Source organism: Epinephelus moara, chromosome 18, assembly GCF_006386435.1.
Source record: "Epinephelus moara isolate mb chromosome 18, YSFRI_EMoa_1.0, whole genome shotgun sequence".
Lineage (NCBI taxonomy): Eukaryota > Metazoa > Chordata > Actinopteri > Perciformes > Serranidae > Epinephelus > Epinephelus moara.
Window position 1 is genome coordinate 40,752,592 of NC_065523.1, and position 9,013 is coordinate 40,761,604.

The window sequence follows — 9,013 nt, forward strand, 5'->3', positions numbered from 1 at the left end:
ATGTTCTAAAGTTGGGTTTTATGCTATTTGTGTAATGATAGATCTGATCTGGTAGCCTGGCTAAGAAAATATTGGCATTGGACGTTTCTACAAACCATTAATACGTCACATTTCATATGTATCATATCCATGTTCCTAAAGTGACATATTGTATAATAAGTAGTGTATAAGCTTTGTCAGTGGGAGGAAGCAGCGATGGTGGATGGCTTGTCATCTGTGCGAGTTGCCTGCTGAGCTGCAGATCACTACAGATTACGGTTCAAGACCAACAAAACCGGCTTCCCACCCAACGTGGATGTTTTGTGGCCGCCCCCTGCTGTGTTTCCAGCGGCTTTTCATCCATCAAATGTTGTTTCTCAGCATCCCATTGTTGTATTTCTACCAGGAACAGCGCTATGAAAAACGGTTGTTTTTTTACCGAGACATTGCTGTATTTCCCACCTGGCACCTGGACAGTGCTACCAAAACCAGGTATTTCAAGCCAAACACATTATCTTTTCCCAAACATAACCAAGTGGGTTGTGTCCTAAACCTAACCACACGTTAACTACAGTGTTGAAACGTGAAGAAATGTTTCAAACCATCTGTTGCATCATATCCAGTGGTGTGGTGGTAGTTGATGAGGTCAGTGTACCACTTGGTAGATGGTGCATCCTTTTCATTTACGTCTCCCAGAAAACAACATAAAATACCTAAAGGCTGCTGTGTGGTGGGATGAACTACCAACATGGTAAAAAAAAACAACGCTCCATATCTAAGCTGCCAAACCAAAAAACTGAGCTTTTAAGCAATTAGATGTAGGCATCAACGAGACAGTGTGGGACCACCATGGGATCCTGACACTCCCTATACGTGCAGTAAGCATATTGCTAATTTGGCCAGACCAATCATAGAGGTTGAAGCTAACGAAGCTGTGTAAAGCCTGGTTTTGATCTTGGTTAGGTAATTGATGATCATACCTGGTGATTCGATGAAATAGTTGTAAGTGTCAAAGAATTTTTACTTGTGGACGTTCAGTGAGTTTGTCAATGTAATGTTTCCTCTCTTGTAGACATAAAGTGCTAGAATAATCCTGAAATCTGATGTTTTCAGATAGCTACAGGCATTTTGTTAGCGTTTCAGCCTTCTGTTGCAGATTGTGGCGCCAGCTTTTTTCCCCTCCAGTGGCGTGGTTTCAGGGTGTGACTCACTGCGCTCTCTCTCTGTCCTGGTGTGCCCTGGAGCTTTGATTTTTTTCTTTTTGTTTACTGTGGTTTACCCTGCACCAGCTGGCACCAGGGAGGGAAGCACTACTGTTTGGGGTATCCTCAGGTTTTGGGATTTTGAATACTTCTGGATCAGAACCGAGAAGCTCGGTTTCACTTTGTCTCTCTACAGAAAGACTCAACAGATGGGTTTCTCAGACCAGATAGTAGCTACATTTATTTTATGGATGTGTAGCTTACTGTAAGACATAATGACGCAATGCATTTTGGGGGATTTGGTAATCTCCGGTTTTACTTCTGCAACTGTATATAAATAGTTTCTGAGTATCTTGAGCAGGGGTATTGATGCTGGTAGCAGTATTGTGTAGGGTTTCTGGAGAGGACTGAACCAGATGGCCTCCCGACTCAACCTGTCAATCCTTCATCCCTCTCCTCCTCCTCCTCCTCCTCCTCCTCCTCCTCCTCCTCCTCAGCTCCACCCTGAATTAACAGCCTCGGGCACTTTCCCCCTCATTCCCGGCCTCTTTTTCCCCCCATCCACCCTTGACCCACTCCCGGGACATTTGAGGTCATAACTCTTCTACATCATCCATGCTGGACCATGTCACTGGAAACCAGTCCAGAACTCGGTCATTAAGTCCAGCACATCTAAACCGAGCTCAAACCGGCCAGCAAGGAGGCTCCGAAAGGATCCACTTGACTCTGACTGGTCTGCTTTTATTTTCTCTTTCCTATGCTGTCTCTCTCTCTCTCCCCTACCTCTCTGGTATTTATGTGTTGGCAGTTGCTGTGGCGACAAGACACACAAACACTGTGGCGGTAGACAGGAAGTGCTGCGGAACCACAATGGCGTCACTGCGGCTCTTGCGCTTGCTCTCCCCTCTTTCTCTCTCTGTGTCTGCCCCAGCCAGCGTGCATGCTATTATCCTTAGCGAGCTATATGGAGACCACACTGCTCTCTCCTTCTCTCTGTTCTCTCTCATTTCCCTCATTATTATTAGCATTGCTTTTTCAGCTGTGTGTCTCTCGCTCGCTTCAACTTTGTACCACATTAGCTGGAAAATCTCTGTCTGATTTGTGGTGTCTGGAATGCCTGGTGTTAGTTGATGTGCTGAAAAGCTGTTGGGCACCGGCCGCTTTTAATGTTCGACCTGTCTGCAGGGCGTTCACTGTCGAGAAGCTGCTCCCCTGCTTCAAAACTGGGTCAAGAATGTGTGCGTACTGTATGTTTTGAGAGGCTTCGAAGGGCGAAAAACACCAGCGTCAGTTGGTTTTATGATGAATAAATATGTATGAGGGAGTGAGGTGATATGCATACTGTATGTGTACTTTGTATAGGGTCGGGTAAGTCAACAGGTGAATGAGTAAGAGGCAGATATAGCGAGGGCCGTGCCACAGAGAGAATAAAAGGAATGTGTGTGGTCCTATTGCACACTCTTACATCAGACTGACATTAGTGTACAGTGCACATCCCTCCTGTTCTCCCCTCTCTGTCTTTTTTACACATCCCAGCTCTAAATATACTCCTCTGGAAAAACCCCTTGAGAAGATACCGCCCTCTCCCACTCTATGCTAAAAATATCCAGCCAAGACCACCTTTACAACCCCCCTCCTCACTCGCTTTTCTTTCTGTCCTCACTCCCTTCATTCGCTGGACTGCTGCCCCTCTCACTTGTCCATGTCCAGCTCTCAACGCCACTTCATTATCTTGCACGACTCCTAACTCTTCCACATGATGTGACTCCTTAACTTTTGTTTTTTCCTGCTACTTCAACTCCCTTCTCTGCACACACCTCCTCCCTGTATCGCTCCCCTCTCTGATAGCGGCATCTCCTTCCAGTCCCTCAAGGCTGCTTGGCATTTCTGCTGACATAGACATCCATCCATCCATCCATCCTTCCATCATGCCAGCCAATCAGACATCCAGCCAACCAGTCTGTTGACTAACCAGCTGACCACCCAGCCAGCCAGCTGGCCAGATGAAGCGTGGTCCAGCTATCAGGGTCTTGGCTGGCAGTGAAACCCGGTGAACAGATGAGTTCTCAGGACACACAAACACAGAGGAAACAGAGGTGGATTTTCGTGAAGTCGGCTCACAGCACGGCAGCGAGTGAGTGAGGGAGCAAATCAAGAAGAGAGATGGAAAGATTAAAAACACATGTGCCAGAGTATCATCACAGCTCCTTCTATTTACAGGGTTCCTACAGTTGGTTACTTTAATAAAAATAACTGTCATATTTGCTGAAACTGTCACTATATTTACGCAGCACTAAATGAGACAGATAATTTGTGGAAAAAAATCATATTCCTCTGTCCCCTTGAATCGCTTCTCAAGGCCTTGCTGCACTTGAATGAAAGCAACCAATCAGAGGCGAGGAGTCTCTAAAGCAGCTGTCAGTCATGTCAGTCACAGCTCATGAACTGCAGTCAAACTAGGCAGCGCTGATTAAATATGAATCATTGCTCTGTCACTGCATTGCCTTTTACTCACCTCCGATGTTCTCAGAAACATTTCAGTGGACTGTTTAGCTGTAAAATGAGAAAGCTGGTCTGGCTCGTGGGCGGTGCTTTGTACTTCAGGCGACTGTTTTCAACATGGTGGCTGGTTTAAAAACTTTCTCATTTGACTTGTATGATTGTTGTTTTGTAGATACACAGTACCTCTGCTTCCATGTAGGCACACACCCGAATGTTATCGTATGAGAGAGTCGTGCATCAGGTTGGGTACCCGAAGGTACCTGGCCTTGACCCGCAACAAAGGTGATTTGCATTTGGTATTTTGTCTTCATTTTGTTTCTGGGTGAAAAAGATCAACACACGGGTTGGATTGTGGATGTTGGATGATAAATATATAGAGAATTAATAACATGAGAATAAAAATACTTAATTTTCAAGTAGGTACATTACTAATAGGCACATCAACTGTGGAGATATGCAAAAAATTGTGTTTCCTGAATGACCTTCATTTCAAAATATATTCCTTTAGTTTCACATGCATGAAATGTCCTGACATGACCACTCTGCCCACCAATTTATTTGAACAGTATATGGTAATTACAGGATTTGTGGTTTAGGGTCAAGCTGCAGATCTTGTGTCGACAAGTTGGGTCGGGTTGCCGAATGAATTGGTCGTGTGTGGGTGGTGAGTTAGGTGCAGTATTACACATGGCTGTGCTGGATCGGAAGTGAGCCTTCAAAATCAGACCCATGCATGACGCTGATTGGAGATGGGATTGGAGGCATGGCAGAGACAAGGGCAGGACAGAACCAGGAAATATCTGGTGTTTGTTGGTGGGTTTTCTCGCCGATTTTGTGTTTCTTACTCTGCATGTGGGATTCCACTGTTCGTTTGATAAACTTTTTTTTGCATAAAATACATCGAGCTTTGAATGTATTGCCTTGTAGCAGGTTCAGCAATGCTGCTAAATCTTGGTTTAATTGCCAGTTTTCATTGAATTTGCAATTCTCCATTTTATGAATGGTACAGCAGAGCTATCAGACAGTGGGTTCTCTGCTTTGAGCATCCTGTCCAGAAACAAAATGGTGTTGATTTTGCCATCCTGATGCAGTGACGTTAATGCAGAGGCATTCAGTCAATTAGTTTTTAAAAATTATTAACAATTATTTTAATATTTCAGGAGGCAAAGTCACAAAAACCCCACATCTTAGCATTTTTAAGACCTTTGAAAGATTGATTTAAGGCATTTTAACACCAATTAAGGCCTTATTTTTAGATTTATGAATTCAGTGCCTTTTAACACTTTTTAAGGATCTGTATTTATGAGCTTTCTGTGTTGGTGGGAGAATAAAGATTGGAACAGCAACCGCAGTAATAACTGTGAATTAAATGCTGGTAGCAAAGATGTTAATGGCACTGCGGCTGTAAAAAGAGAATCACAAAGAAGAAGTGTTTGTCAGTAAAAAATAATTTAGAATGAAATGTAGTTGTGCAACTGGCGAGTGGTTACGTTTGTCTTTTTGCGTTTGAGGAAGTGATTAAAAGTAGTACACTGTACATGTAAGACAGCAATTTTCTTTGTTTGTGGTGGTCAACGAGAGAGGAAGCCTATCTGTGGCCATATGGTGTTTCTGTTCCTCTGTTCAACCGCTGACATCATGTGGAGTGACACACGGCCGGGTGACTTCCTCCGTCTCATTAATCACTTGTGTGTTAACAGGCGCACACACTCTCCCCAATTCCTGTACCCTTTACAGCTCCGCACCACATTCCGCCCTCCCTCGTTAGCTTCCCGGCTCCAACATCAGCCTCCAACGCTCTTTCCCAGCTGGCCTGCCCACTTAGCAGTGACCTTTGACCCCTCCTCATTCTCCCCTCCCCATAAAACCTCCAACCTCTGTGCCACTGCTTTCTCCACCTGCTGCTCACCTGCTGTGTGGGGGATGAACCCAGATGAAGGAGGATCTGTCTTTAAACACGCCTAGGGGGGAAAAAAAACAGACTGATTTTTATCAAGAAAGGAATCTTGTTTTTTATCTGGAGCTTTGTTCAGAGTTGCAGTGTGTACTTTGGCTCTCCTGCACATGTGTTGTTGTTCAACTCCGAGTGAAAAAACAGAAGGAAAAAAAAATATGAAACAACCCACAGCCGTTAGAGGACAGGTGATACTTTTAGTGTGTTATCTCTACGCAGATAAACCTGACAAGAGGGATCATCAACACTGGCCTCTGATTGGCTGTTTTCAGCTGAACTTTTGAACATTGGAGAGTTAAACAGAGAGACTGAAAGTAGGGTAAAGTTGCACACAAAGAAAGTGAGACATATTTCATTTGTTTCAGATTTTAAAGGAGTCTATGTTATACTGTAGATATTGGCGATTATGTATATTACTGTACTTTATAAATATTACTCTATGCAGTGTTTGCAAATAATCATGCACCTTAATGAAGTCATTATTTACTGTTGCAGTACCAAAGCCATATCTTCCCATAGGAGACATAGCCCCCCCCCCGGAAAACCCTTTGAAGGTGCAATGCGGTAGCTAAAGGGGGATTAAGTAGGATGAGGATTGCAGATTGCAACCAGCTGAAACTTCTCCTGGTTAGAATTCCCTCAGTGTTCATTGTTTAAGAGGTTTTTACTAGACGCCAAATTATCCGCAGAGGTCTCCTCCTCCCCAAAACAAACAGACCAGGGGTCTCACTAATAAACATTGCACAAAATTAGGCCTGAAAGAGGCGTAAGCCACTTCCCATGGAATAGTTGTGATCTATAAAAACACTAGATGGGAGAAACTTTAAACCATGCTTAGAAACATTTTAGAGACAGGAAATTGGTGACGCAGATGGTGAGGTGGAAGCCTGATTGTAGGAATTGTCGAATATTTTTGGGCGCACGCCATTTTTGGGCTTTTGTCTGTACTTCAATTTTTGGTATGGATCCTGGATTTTTAAATGAGACCCAGGTGTTTAAGCCAGCAAAAACACTGATTAAAGCAGTTTCACATAACAAATCACATTTCTCCTCACTCGCCACATGCTAATTTGTGCTCACCTTTTTTTTCTCTGATAACTTAAGATTCAAACGTACAGGAGGTTTTCACAGGGAGCCAAATTATCCGCAAAGGTCCCTTTCTCTCCAGAACAAACAGACCAGATGATTTAAATCAGCTAAAACGCTGAATAAAGCAGTTTTACAAAACAAATCAACGTTTTTCCTACGCTGTTTGGCATGTCGGTGATGGACGGCTGGCTCACCACATGCTAATGTGTGCTCACCGTTTTTCTCTGATATCTCAAGATCCATACATACAGGAGGTTTTCACAGGGAGCCAAGTTATCCGCAAAGGTCTCCTCCTCTTCAAAGCAAAATATCCTGGTAATTTAAACCAGTAAAAACACTAAATAAAGCAGTTTCATGTTACATATCTGTTTTTTTCTGATGCTGCTCAGCTAACTACGGTGGCTGACGCGAAATGTTAAAAAACGAAAATGCAAATGAACCTATCTGGAGCTAGTGTTAGGTTTGTCTGTGCTGGGCTACTGTAGAAACATGGTGGTGAACATGGTGATCTCCATAAATAATTATACAGCAGTAATATGTGTAACAAAGTCAAATGTACATTTGTAATATCAGGTATTATAATTACACAAAATTAGTTTCAGTTGCTATTACCTGACATGCTTAGGCCTCCATAGTCAATATGTGGAACATTTGCTCCTTTGGGGGTACCTCACCTATGAAGGCGTGTCTCCCGCCTTACCTCTCCCCTTTTTTTTACTCCATGGGAGAGGTGAACGACATTGCTCTCGTAGTAACGTCCGTGTTTTAGCGCTGTTAAGCTATGTTTACAAGTTCATTTTTCAGCCTAAACGTATTGTGTAATATGTAACATGGCCGCCCTTTTGCTGTTGTACTCCATGGGAGAGGGGCTCGAGTTATATGGTTGTAATTGATGGATTTTGCCTCTTGCTGTCAGTTGTCAGGAATAAACTGAGATCGCCTCCAAAGATATCCACGGTCTGGGCCTCTTCATATCAACACAGCGCAGCAAATACTAGAGTGGTTACACCTATACAGATGTAAACTGCTCATTCTAAGGTAAGGAGACACAACAGTTCATAATTTCAGGTGATTATACGCCAAAGAAAACATACTTATCATATTATATTCCATTTCTGCCAGTATATCCCTAAACCCTACACAGTGGAGCTTTAAAGCTCACGAAATGGAACTGAATGCAGAAGACAAGAAAAAAAAGGTGGAAAGAGAAAGAGTCATAAAGCCGCTGAGTGGAAGTTAGTAGTCAGCTCTGTGAAGTGGAGCAGTGAGAATGTGCAGTATATCAACTTTTATGATTCTGTAAAAAAAAAAAAAACACCCCAGATCCATCTCAGCAGGGAGATTAAGGGGTCCGCACGGTGGTCTATTTTCTGCCACTCTGTCAGGGTCAACAGAAGCCAAGACACATAGTCAGCGTGGGATGAGCCATGGTCTGTAACTGTGAGTAAATCACGGCCTACCCAAACATAAATCTGCAGACTCCTCAGTGTAAATAAAGTTAGTCATCCCCACCACCTAAAGGACTTCTCCACTGAAACTACAGGTCATGGGAAAATAAACCCGTCAGTCATAAGGGACAGAAATGACGAACATAAGAACAATCAAATTATTTATTTTCTCAAAACATTATGTGACCAGCTCTGTCGTCAAAAAAAACTTTCCGCTTTCTTCTGTTTGTCACCAAAAAAGACTCAACAAACTCAAACAATGTTGTGCTCAACCAGGTGGCCTTCCTAAATGTGTAGGCGTCAGACAATAAATGGGTGGTTTAGCAAGTTAAGCCAAGGTGTGCACAAACTGGGTGTGTCTGTGTGTGTGTTTCCGCTCCCCCCACCCATGTGAAGGGTACTCTTGGGGTTTGTGCCCGCACTCGTGCTCCTCTGGTGCTTCGGCTTCCCTCCATTTTGGCGCGTGCACGCCCCCGTCCCAGCTCTTTGTCTTTGCTCTTTTCATCTTTCTTACTTGCAACTTTACTTTTTGTTTCTTGATTTTGTCGGGGTGAGCACCAAACGCCCAACTCGTTCCCCCTCTCTTTTCTTTTTTCTGCCCTCGCGCTCTCCCTCTCCGTGCATGTTGGTGTAGCTGTCCTTATTTGGCTTCCCTTTGAGTGAGTGGGAGTGTGAGTATGAATGTGACTGTGTGTGTGTGTGTTTCCTCCTGACTGTGAGTCACTGCTTGTCTGACTCACGAGCGCTAACAAAAACACACAGTTGCCATGGGGACACACTCACCCCCCCCCCCCCCCCCCCTTCCTCCCCCACCTCTCCCTGTCTTCCCCTCCCTGTCA